Raw genomic sequence first — 11,742 nt, 5'->3', positions numbered from 1 at the left:
GGGCCCAATATGGCAATATTGCTCTAGAATATTAATGTTCTGTTGAAGACCTTCTTTGGTTGGTGATAGAAGTAACCAAGTCATCAGCATATAGCAGGTATTTGAACCTCTGTTGCAAATAGTGTGAGTCCTGGGCTGGAGAATGGTCCAACATGTCTGCTAATTCATTGATATAAATGTGAAAAGATTTGGACTCAACTACAGCCTTGTCTCACACCTCGACATTGTGAAAAGAATTCTGTTCTTTGGTTTTGATTTTTATTGCACACTTATTTCTGTGTACATTACATTTTATTAAGTCATTACACCTTACCACCAAGCCCACTTTGTAGAATTTGTAGAATAGCCCTTCGTGCCAAATAGAATCAAATGCTTTTTTTAAAAGTCAATAAGCAAGCAAAAAGATTTTGCCCTCTTTTTTTTGGGTGGACGTGTTTATTAATCGTGTGTGTAAGGTGTTATATATGGTCAGTAGTGCGATGGTTAGGAAGAAAAGCCAATTTGACATTTAGTTATTACATTTTTTCTTGAAGAAAGGTTTGGATTCTTGAATTCAAAATGCTACAGAAAACCTTTCCCAAGTTACTTTTACACAAATTCCCCTGTAATTATTGGGGTCTGATTTGTCTCCACTTTGTTGGATAGGGGAGATAGCCCCCTGGTTCCAGACATCAGGGAAGCAGCCAGAAGTTAAAACCATGGTTGAACAATTTAAGCACAGCATTTTGCAACTCAGGAGTGCTGTTTTCAGCATTTCATTTCTGATGTTGTCTAGACCACAAGCCTTCTTTGATTTAATAGATTGAGGCTTTCCATCTTAGTGTCTTGTTGGGCTATTGGGTAATTCTAATGGATTTTGGTGTATTTTTTTTAATGACTGATGCAAGGATTTTCAATTTTTTTCTTTAATTTCTAATTGGTTTCTGGTGTTTAAGTCCTTTTTGTGGCGATGTTTTGTATTTCTCGTCTCTCTCTCTCTCCCTATTCTGTCCCTCTCTCTCTCTCTTCATCTTTATATCTCTCTCTCTATTTACCTATCTCTCTCTATATAATATATCCTCTCTTATTTAATCTCTCTCTCCTCTCTCCTCTCTCTCTCTCTCCTCTCACTCTCCTCTCTCTTCTCTCTTCCTCTCTCTCTCTCTTCTCTCCCTCCTCTCTTCTCTTCTCCTCTCTCTCTCTCTCTCGGCTCTCTTCTCTCTCTCTCGCTCGCTCTTGATTGTATTCTCTCTCTCTCTATTTCTCTCTGCTCGTCTCTCTATTACTCTCTTCTCTCTATTTCTCTCTCTCTCTCTCTATTTATCTCTTCTCTCTATTTTCTCTCGCCTCTCCGCTCTCTCTCCTCTCTCCTCTCTCCTCTCTATTATCTCTCTCTCGCTCTCTCTCTGCTCTCTCTCTCTCGCACTCTCTCTATTTAACCTCTCCTCCTCGCCAGTCTCTCTATTTATTTTATCTCTCTCTCTCTATCTCTCTCTCTCTCTCTCTCCTCTCTCTCTCTCTTCTCTGCATCTCTTCTCTATTTCTTCTCGCTCTCTCTATTTCTCCTCTCTCTCTCTATTCTCTCTCTCTCTCTATTTTTCTCTCTCTCTCATCTCTCTCTCTCTCTCTCTACTCTATTTCTCTCTATTCTCTCTCTCTTCTCTCTCTCTCTCTCTCCTCTCTCTCTCTCTCTCCCTCTCTCTCTTCTTCTCTCTCGGTCTCTGCTCGCTCGTCCTCTCTCTCTCTCTCTCTTCTCTCGCTATATCTCTCTCTCTCTTTCTATTTACAGTGAGGGAAAAAAGTTTTGAATCCCCTTCCTGATTTTGAGCGTGCCACTGACAAAGATATATCATCTAAATTTTAGATGGTTAGGTCTTATTCTGAACAGTGAGAGGACCAGACATCACAACAAAAAATATCCAGAAAAAACCATGGTCAAAAGAATGCTTATAAATTTGATTTGCATTTTAATGAGGGGAAATAATAAATTTGACCCCTCTCAATCAAAAACGATTTCTGGCCTCCCAGTGTCTTTCATACAGGAACGAACGGGGAGATTAGGAGCATCACTCTTGAAAGGGAGTCCTCCTTTAATCTCAGTTTCTTACCCTGTATAAAACGATACCTGTTCCCACAAGAAGCAATCAATCAAATCAGAGGGGTCCAAACTCTTCCACCATGCCAAGACCAAAGAGCCTCTGCCAAGGATGTCAGGGACAAGATTGCTAACCTACACAAGGGCTGGAATGGGCTACAAGGACCCATCGCCAACAGCTTTGTGTGAGACCCAAGGTCGACAACACGTTTCTGTGATTAGTCGCAAATGGAAAGGAAACACAAAAGAAGACCTGTTCAATCTCCCTCAGCCTGCGGCTCCCATGCAAATCTCACCTCGTGGATGGTGCTAATATCATGAGAACGGTGAGGAATTCAAGCCCAGAACTACCACAGGAGATCTTTGTCAATGATCTCAACGGCAGCTGGACCATAGTCATCAAAGAAAACAATTGGTAACACACTATGCCGTGAAGGACTGGAAACTTCCTGCAGCCGCCCCGGCAAGGTCCTCCCTCGCTCAAGAAAGGCAGCATAACATGCCCGTCTGAAGTTTGCACATGACAGCATCTGAATGATCAGAGTACAAAACTGCTGTGAAGGGCGTGTTGTGGTCAATTGAGACCAAAATGGAGTTGCTTGGCATCAACCCAACTTGCCGTGTTTGAGGAGGAGGAATGCTGCTAGGACCCCAAGAAACCATCCCCACCTAGTCAAAACAGTGGAGGTGGAAACATTATGCTTTGGGGGTTTTTCTGCCTAAAGGGACAGGAACAACATTCATCCGCATCAAGAGGAATGGACGGGGCCACTGACCGGTCAAATCTGGGGTGAAACTTCTCCTTCCCTCAGGCCAGGTATTGAAAAATGGGCGTGGATGGGTTAGTCAGCATGGACAATGACGCCAAAACACTACGCGGCCGAAGGGCACAACAAGGATTGGCTCGAAGAGAGAAGCACATTAAGGCTCCATGATGGGCAGCTAAGCCAGTAGTCCAACCTTAAGCCGCATAGAGAAATCTGTGGAGGAGAGGCTGAAGGTACGAGTCTGGCCAAACTGTGCAGCCGTCAAAATCTCTATAATGACGTTTGAAGAAGATCTGCAAAGTGAGGAGTGGGACAAAATCCCTCTCCTTGAAGTGTTGCAAACCTGGTGGCCAACACAAGAAACCGTCTGAACCTCTCGTGATTGCCAACAAGGTTTTGCCACCAATTACTAAGTCATGTGTTGCAGAGGGGGTCAAATACTTATTTCCGCTTCATGTAAAATGCCACAATCATTCATGAACAATTTTGTACGCATGCGGTGTTTCTGGATTTTTTTGTTGATAATTCTGTCTCTTCACTGTTCAAATAAACCCTACTAATTTAAAATTGAGAGACTGCGATCATTTCGTGTCAGTCGGGCCAAACGTACAAACAATCAGCAGGGGATCAAATACTTTTTTGCCCTGCGACTGAGTGAGTCTCCTCTCTCTCTCTCTCGTATTTTCTCTCTCTCTCTCTCCTCTCTCTCTCTCTCTGCTCTCTCTCTCTCCTCTCTCTGCTCTTCTCTCTATGTATCAGTTACCGTCTTCGTCTCTCGATTTATTTCTTCTCTGGCGTTAGTATTATGCTCGTCTCTTTATCTCTCTTTCTCTCTCTCTCATGTATCTCTCCTCTCTTATATCTCTCTCTCTACTTTCTTTCTCTCTTCTATTTCTCTTCTCTCTCCTGTTCGTCTCGTCGTGTTCTCTGCTTCCATCTCTGTCTCTCGCTCGGCGTCTCTGTCTCTCGCTCTGTCTCTGTCTCTCTCGCTCGTCTCTGTCTCAATCAATTCAAGGGGTCTTCTATTGGCATGGAAAAACATACTGTTACATTGTCCAAAGGCAAGGAAGTAGATAATAAACAATCCTCTGTCTTTGTTTGATCTTAATAAGAATACTTCTAATATTACCTATGTATTATTTTCCTGACCTACAGCTTGAAATAAACTCTGAATAAGAGCAGCAGCACTTTCCTGTTTATTCTTGTAGTAGCACTCATGGGTTCTCTAAACCTGAATAAGGCAGTATCACTATGTCCTGTGGAGTTAGTGATTGATGTGTTCAGTAAGCATGTGGAATGTGGTAGTGAGGATATGACCACAATGTAGTTTAGTGTGAGTTAGCATTGTAATGTAGTAGTGGTAGTGGATATACCAAATGACTCTGAAGCTGGACAACTACTCAAGCTAGACAATAGCATGACGATGACACCCAATAAATCCAAGTTTCACCTTTAGGCAACATTTGAGAGATACAGGCTGAGATGGTAGACATTTGCTGTATCACTGAGCTGATCAAATCTTCCTCTGTCCAAATGTACAACCAGTTAAGTACCTGGCTATTTTCTTACCCACTTAACAAGCCAGGAACGGTTCAGAAGTGTCCCAGCTAGGTTGGGTGGTGACAGTCCGGACGCGCGGTGGGCGTCACCGGGAAATAGCTACCGCATGTCCCCGACCACTAGGGCTCTGGTCAAAAGTAGTGCACTATATTAGGGGATAAGGGTGCCATTTGGGACATCTCTAGTCAAAAGTAGTGCACTATATTAGGGGATAAGGGTGCCATTTGGGACTGAGCCCAAGAGTCAGTCGAGTGTTTTAATGTGAAAACAAAGCTGTTACCCATTTCACTTTTGTTTATCAAGCTCTCTACATATGCTACTTAATGCCATTAGAAATCTCTGGATGAACATGTTGTGTGAATGGACGAATAATTATTAGGCTAATCGTGTTCATAAACTCATGAGTGTATGCTGTTGTAATTATTGGCGTACATTCAGCCCTACAGGGAACATTAACATAATTGCACTGTCTCGTCAACACCGTTTTAGGTTTTATGACAGTGTTGAGTTTAGGAGGTGTATTCAGTGCCATTTAAGATGAGGAAGGACAATGATTCTTATTTCTATTACAGCATATTGGATGACTGTCATTCATATTCCATTCACCCAGTTTAATGTAACAGTGATTGGTTTAGGCTACTACATAATACTAAAATTTTCTCTATGACCGTCATGCAGTTGCTACAACCATGCCTGTGAATGAAAGTTTACAACGTAGGTGCATGCACAGGTCGAGAGAGACATGTGGGTAATCAAGTTAAAAGACAGTGACACATTCAATACCTCCTCGCACACTCTTGCCTGCATCTACCTCGTCTAGGGTGTAATCGTTAGTGCAACCGGTGCAAACGATGGTTTCTATTGGACAAATTCAGGTATGTATTTCTCCGTTCCGTTTCCTTCTGTTAATTTTTTTTAGTTTTTCAACAGAATCGGTGGAATGATCACACGTAAATACAGTTCACTTTCATAGCAGCCACATACAAACAGCATGCTCTGATAATTCCTTCTCGCATCTATGCGTTTTCCTCCTCTGACCTTTTCCTTTTGCTTGTGGACTTCAGGGCACAACACATCAGCTGTCTGTGACCAGGCAAAAAAAACTTTCCAAGCCAAACCTTAATATCATAACCGCTAACCGTTACACACAGCCTACATTTGTCACCTTATTAGCTAACGTCATACAGTTGAAGTCGGAAGTTTACATACACTTAGGTTGGAGTCATTAAAACAAATTTTTCAACCACTCCACAAATTTCTTGTTAACAAACTATAGTTTTGGCAAGTCGGTTAGGACATCTACTTTGTGCGTGACACAAGTCATTTTTCCAACAATTGTTTACAGACAGATTACTTCACTTATAATTCACTGTATCACAATTCCAGTGGGTCAGAAGTTTACATACACTAAGTTGACTGTGCCTTTAAACAGCTTGGATAATTTCAGAAAATTATGTCATGGCTTTAGAAGCTTTCTGATAGGCTTAATTACATAATTGAGTCAATTGGAGGTGTACTTGTGGATGTATTTCAAGGCCTACATTCAAACTCAGTGCTTCTTTGCTTGACATCATGGGAAAGTCAAAAGAAAGGACAAAGATCGTACTTTTTAGAGAAAATGTCTCTGGTCTAAATGAAACAAAAAATATTACTGTTTGGCAATAATGACCATCGTTATGTTTGGAGGGAAAAAGGGGAGGCTTATAACCCGAAGAACACCATTCCAACCGTGAAGCACAGGGGGTGGCAGCATTTGTTGTGGGGGTGCTTTTCTGCAGGAGGACTGGTGCACTTCACAAAATAGATGGCACCATGAGGGAGGAAAATTATGTTGGATATATTGAAGCAACATCTCAAGACATCAGTCAGGAAGTTAAAGCTTGGTCGCAAATGGGTCTTCCAAATGGACAATGACCCCAAGCATACTTCCAAAGTTTGGCCAAAATGGCATAAAGGACAACAAGATCAAGTATTGAGTGGCCATCAAAAAAGCCCTGACCCTCAATCCCATAGAACATTCTGTGGCAGAAACTGAAAAAGTGTGTGCGAGCAAGGAGCGCCTACAAACCTGATCCAGTTTACATCAGTTCTGTCTCAGGGATGAATGGGCCAAATTTCACTTAATTTATTTGTGGAAGGCTACCCGAAACGTTTGACCCAAGTTAAAAACATTTAAAGGCAATGCTACCAAATACTAATTGAGTTGTATGTAAACTTCAGGACCACACCGGGAAGTTGATGAAAAGAAATAAAAGCTAAAGTTCATTCTCTCTACTATTATTCTGACATTTCACATTCTTAAAATAAAGTGGTGATCCTAACTGACCTAAGACAGGGAATTTTTACTAGGATTAAATGTCAGGAATTGTGAAAAACTGAGTTTAAATGTATTTGGTTAATGTGTATGTAAACTTCCAACTTCAACTGTAGCTAGTCAATATAGCTACTAGAACTAACACGTTAGTGAACCCGCTACAATCATGCAGTACAGTGTAAATTCAGCAAGCAGTTTAGCAGTTACACCGGTGGGCCCCGGTGGCATTAAATTAATAAAACCAAAACCTTACCTTGACTTAGAAGAGTTCCAGTGTTGGATACACAGGATGGTCCTCCCCTTCCTCCTCTGAGGAGCCTCCACTGGTAGGTGTAGTAGGTATATTTCATCCTCTGTGTCTAGTCTGTCTCCATACTCATGGTTATGATATTGAGCTTTCCAAACCAACAGTTTATTGTTGCAGATGGTGTGTGTGTGTGTGTGTGTGTGTTTCTGTGTGTGTGTGTGTTATTTTTGCCCAGACTACCCTGAGGGCATTGCAGCCCCCCGAAGTGAGTCTGTACTATAAAACCACAGCTTGGGATTGTCATGTCTCACTGATCACAATTGGCCACACCTGCTGTTTACGAAGCATGTGACAAATAACATTAGATTTTTTTATATGTAAGATCGCTAATAACATGTATTTTATAAATACACAGTTGTTTTCTTCTCCATTATTTCTTGTGTGCATATAAAATAGGTTATATATATATATATATATATATATATATATATATATATATATATATATTATATGGGTTATAGACTACATGTCACTAATGAAAGACTACTGAAAGTGCACCTGTGTATGTGTTATGTAGCCATCATTCTTTCTTGTGTTCTGGTTAAAGGGGATACTTCAGGATATGAGGCCCTTTATCTAGTCAGATGAACTCCATGGATACCATTTTTATGTCTCTGCGTCCAGTATGAAAGAAGTTACGAGGTAGTTTCGTGAGCCAATTGCTAACTAGCGTTAGCGCATTGACTGGAAGTCAATGGTGTCTACTAGCATGCTAGCACATACCCAAAGACTTCCAGTCATCGCGCTAACGCTAGTTAGCAACTTCCTTCCAACTGCACGCAGAGACATAAAAAAGATACCAACGACATCATCTGACTATGGGGAAGTTGCCAAAATCCCGAAGTATCCATTTAAAGCTAAATAGCAATGTATGTTGTATAGGTTAGAATACTGAGGTTGCCCATGTGTACATGGTGTGCAGCAGTGCTCTGTGATATATGTTGTCGTCATATCACACTAATGAATGTTAATGTGTCCATGTAGATCACTCATTAGAGGGTCAGGGTTAGTCCATGTAGATCACTCATTAGAGGGTCAGAGTTAGTCCATGTAGATCACTCATTAGAGGGTTAGTCCATGTAGATCACTCATTAGAGGGTCAGAGTTAGTCCATGTAGATCACTCATTAGAGGGTCAGAGTTAGTCCATGTAGATCACTCATTAGAGGGTTAGTGTTAGTCCATGTAGATCACTCATTAGAGGGTTAGTCCATGTAGATCACTCATTACATGGTTATAAAATTATTGGAGTTCTCGCTCTCTCTCTCTCTCTCTCTCTCTCTCTCTCTCTCTCTCTCTCTCTCTCTCTCTCTCTCTCTCAATTCAAAGGGCTTTATTGGCTTGGGAAACATGTTATCATGCAAAACAAGTGAAATAGGTCATAAACAATAACAATTTAACTAATATAACATCACAAAGTTCCAAAAGAATGAAGACATTTCAAGTGTCCAATTATTATATATTACAGTGTTGTCATGATGTGCAAATATTAAAGTACAAAAGGAAAATAAATAAACATAAATATGATTTGTATTACAATGGTTTTTGTTCTTCACTGGTCCCTCGCAACAGGTCACAAATCTTGCTGCTGTGATGCCACACTGGTATTCACCAATTGGATTGGAGTTTATCAAAATTGGATTTGTTTCGAATTCTTTGTGGATCTGTGTAATCTGAGGGAAATATGTGTCTCTAATATGGTCATACATTTGGCTGGAGGTTAGGAAGTGCAGCTCAGTTTACACCTCATTTTGTGGGCAGTGTGCGCACAGCTTGTCTTCTCTTGAGAGCCATGTCTGCCTACGGCGGCCTTTCTCAATAACAAGGCTATGCTCACTGAGTCTGTACACAGTCAAAGCTTTCCTGAAGTTTGGGTCAGTCACAGTGGTCAGGTATTCTGCCACTGTATACTCTCTGTTTAGGGCCAAATAGCATTCTAGTTTGCTCAATTGTTTTGGTAAATGCTTTTGATTATTAGCGGGTATCGGCCTAATTCTGCTCTGCATGCATTATTTGGTGTTTTACTTTGTACACAGAGGATGTTTTTGCAAAATTCTGCATGCAGTCTCAGTTTGTTCCATCTTGTGAATTCTTGTTTGGTGAGTGGACCCCGGATCTCACAATCATAAAGGGCAATGGGTTCCATAACTGATTCAAGTATTTTTAGCCAGATCCTAATTGGGATGTCGAATTGTATGTTCCTTTTGATGGCATAGAAGGCTCTTCTTGTCTTGTCTGTCAGATCGTTCACAGCCTTGTTGAAGGTATGTGTCGTTTTTTGTGTGCTCTAGGGCACTGGTTACCAAACGTTCTATAGTCCCGTACCCTTCCAAACATTCAACCTCCAGCTGCGTACCCCCTCTAGCACCAGGGTCAGCACACTCTCAAATGTTGTTTTTTGCCATCATTATAAGCCTGCCACACACACTATATGATATATTTATTGAACATAAGAATGAGTGTGAGTTTTTGTCACAACCCGGCTCATGGGAAGTGACAAAGAGCTCTTATAGGACCAGGGCACAAATAATAATATAATAATAATAATTTTGCTCTTTATTTAGCTTTAACAAATTCTTATTTACAATGATGGCCTAGGAACAGTGGGCCATCATTGTATGGCCCACTGTGGGCCCTACCTTTTTCTGGGGCAGAACGACAGATTTTTACCTTGTCAGCTCGGGGATTCGATCTACCAACCTTTCGGTTACTGGCCCAACGTTCAAACCACTATGCTACCTGCCGATACTCTAAGTGTAGCCCAATCCAGAAATCTGGCAGGGGCTTCTGATTAAATTACATTTTCACAGAACCGCTTGTTGCAATTTCGATGAGGCTCTCTTGTTCAGATATCGGTAAGTGGACTAGAGGCAGGGCATGAAAGGGATAATGAATCCAGTTGTTTGTGTCGTCCGTTTCAGGAAAGTACCTGCGTAATTGCGCACCCAACTCACTCGGGTGCTTGGCTATATCACATTTGACATTGTCCGTAAGATTGAGTTCATTTGCACACAAAAAATCATACAATGATGGAAAGACCTGTGTGTTGTCCTTATTAACGCAGACAGAAAAGAGCTCCAACTTCTTAATCATAGCCTCAATTTTGTCCCACACATTGAATATAGTTGCGGAGAGTCCCTGTAATCCTAGATTCAGATCATTCAGGTGAGAAAAAACATCACCCAGATAGGCCAGTTGTTTGAGAAACTTGTCATTATTCAAGCGGTCAGACAAGTGAAAATGATGGTCAGTAAAGAAAACTTTAAGCTAGTCTCAATAATAAAAAAACGTGTCAATACTTTGCCCCTTGATAACCAGCGCACTTCTTTCTGTATGTTGTAAAAGCGTTACATGGTCGCTACCCATATCATTGCATAGTGCAGAAAATGCACAAGAGTTCAGGGKCCTTGCTTTAACAAAGTTAACAATTTTCACTGTAGTGTCCAAAACGTCTTTCAAACTGTCAGGCGTTCCTTTGGCAGCTTCTCAGTAGATGCTGCAGTGTACCCAAATGGTTTCGGGAGCCACTGCTTGCACACGCGTTACCACTCCACCATGTCTCCCTGTCATTGATTTTGCTCCATCAGTACAGATACCAACACATCTTGATTACCAAAGTCCATTTGATGTCACAAAGCTGTCCAGTACTTAAAAAATATCTGCTGAAGAGGATGTCTTCCTTAATTGACCCCCCATAAACGTAACGGACATATACCAGGAGCTGTGCCAGGCCCAACACTTCTGTTGACTCATCCAGCTGTAACGCATAGAATTCACTGGCTTGTATGCAAAGCAGTAATTCTTTCAAAACATCTCCTGCMATGTCACTGATGCGTCGTGAAACAGTGTTGTTTGATGAAGGAATTGTCTGTATAGTTTTTTTTGGCCTTTTCTCCCAGCTTTGTCCCAGCCATATCCGYKGCAGCMGGAAGAATGAAGTCCTCCACAATAGTATGAGGCTTACCTGTCCTAGCCACTCGGTCGCTCACCATATAAGASGCTTCTAGCCCCTTCTTATTAATGGTATCTGTTGCTTTTATGCATATCTTAGTACTCGAAARGTGTCTTAATTCTCGCTCAAAAAACTCCTGTGGCATATTTTGCAAATTGGCATGTTTTGTTTCTAAATGTCTGCGTAAGAGGGAAGGTTTCATCGAGTTGTGAGATAGTGCTTTTGCACATATAACACACTGTGGCTGAGGAAAGGCACCTCCCAATATAAGTGAACCCCAAATCAATGTAGTTCTCATCATATTTGCCCCTCTTCGATGGTCCAACGTCCCTGTCTGTTGTTCGGTGCTTTTCCAGGTGAKGGGGCAGTAGTTCTTCGGCTGCATCAGATTGACAGTTTTCGAGCAGTACTACCAGTAGAGCTGGTATGTGTCTCTATGGGCCTTACTTTTTTTAACCATTTATCAATTTTCGAGCAAACGGAATGAGCAACAGCTACGTTCCGCTCCATACGGACCGTTAGTGGAATTCCCGCGAGAGAGTAATGGTTAATGTGATTGGATGTTAAATATTTGACCTTGTGTTGTTATTTCGCTGAACACCAGATGGTAAAAAAAAGAAAATTGGGCAGTGAAACGAGGCTACTCAGGTGAGAAAAAAACCTCACCCAAATGTATAGTCCCGTTGGAAAATATAAATGGACTGATTGAAAATGTGAAGAATTAAAAAAATTTTTTTTTTAAAATGGGAATCACATTTTTATTTGGCGT

Source organism: Salvelinus sp. IW2-2015, unplaced genomic scaffold, assembly GCF_002910315.2.
Source record: "Salvelinus sp. IW2-2015 unplaced genomic scaffold, ASM291031v2 Un_scaffold1541, whole genome shotgun sequence".
NCBI lineage: Eukaryota > Metazoa > Chordata > Actinopteri > Salmoniformes > Salmonidae > Salvelinus > Salvelinus sp. IW2-2015.
Note: the sequence above shows the minus strand (reverse complement) of the source record.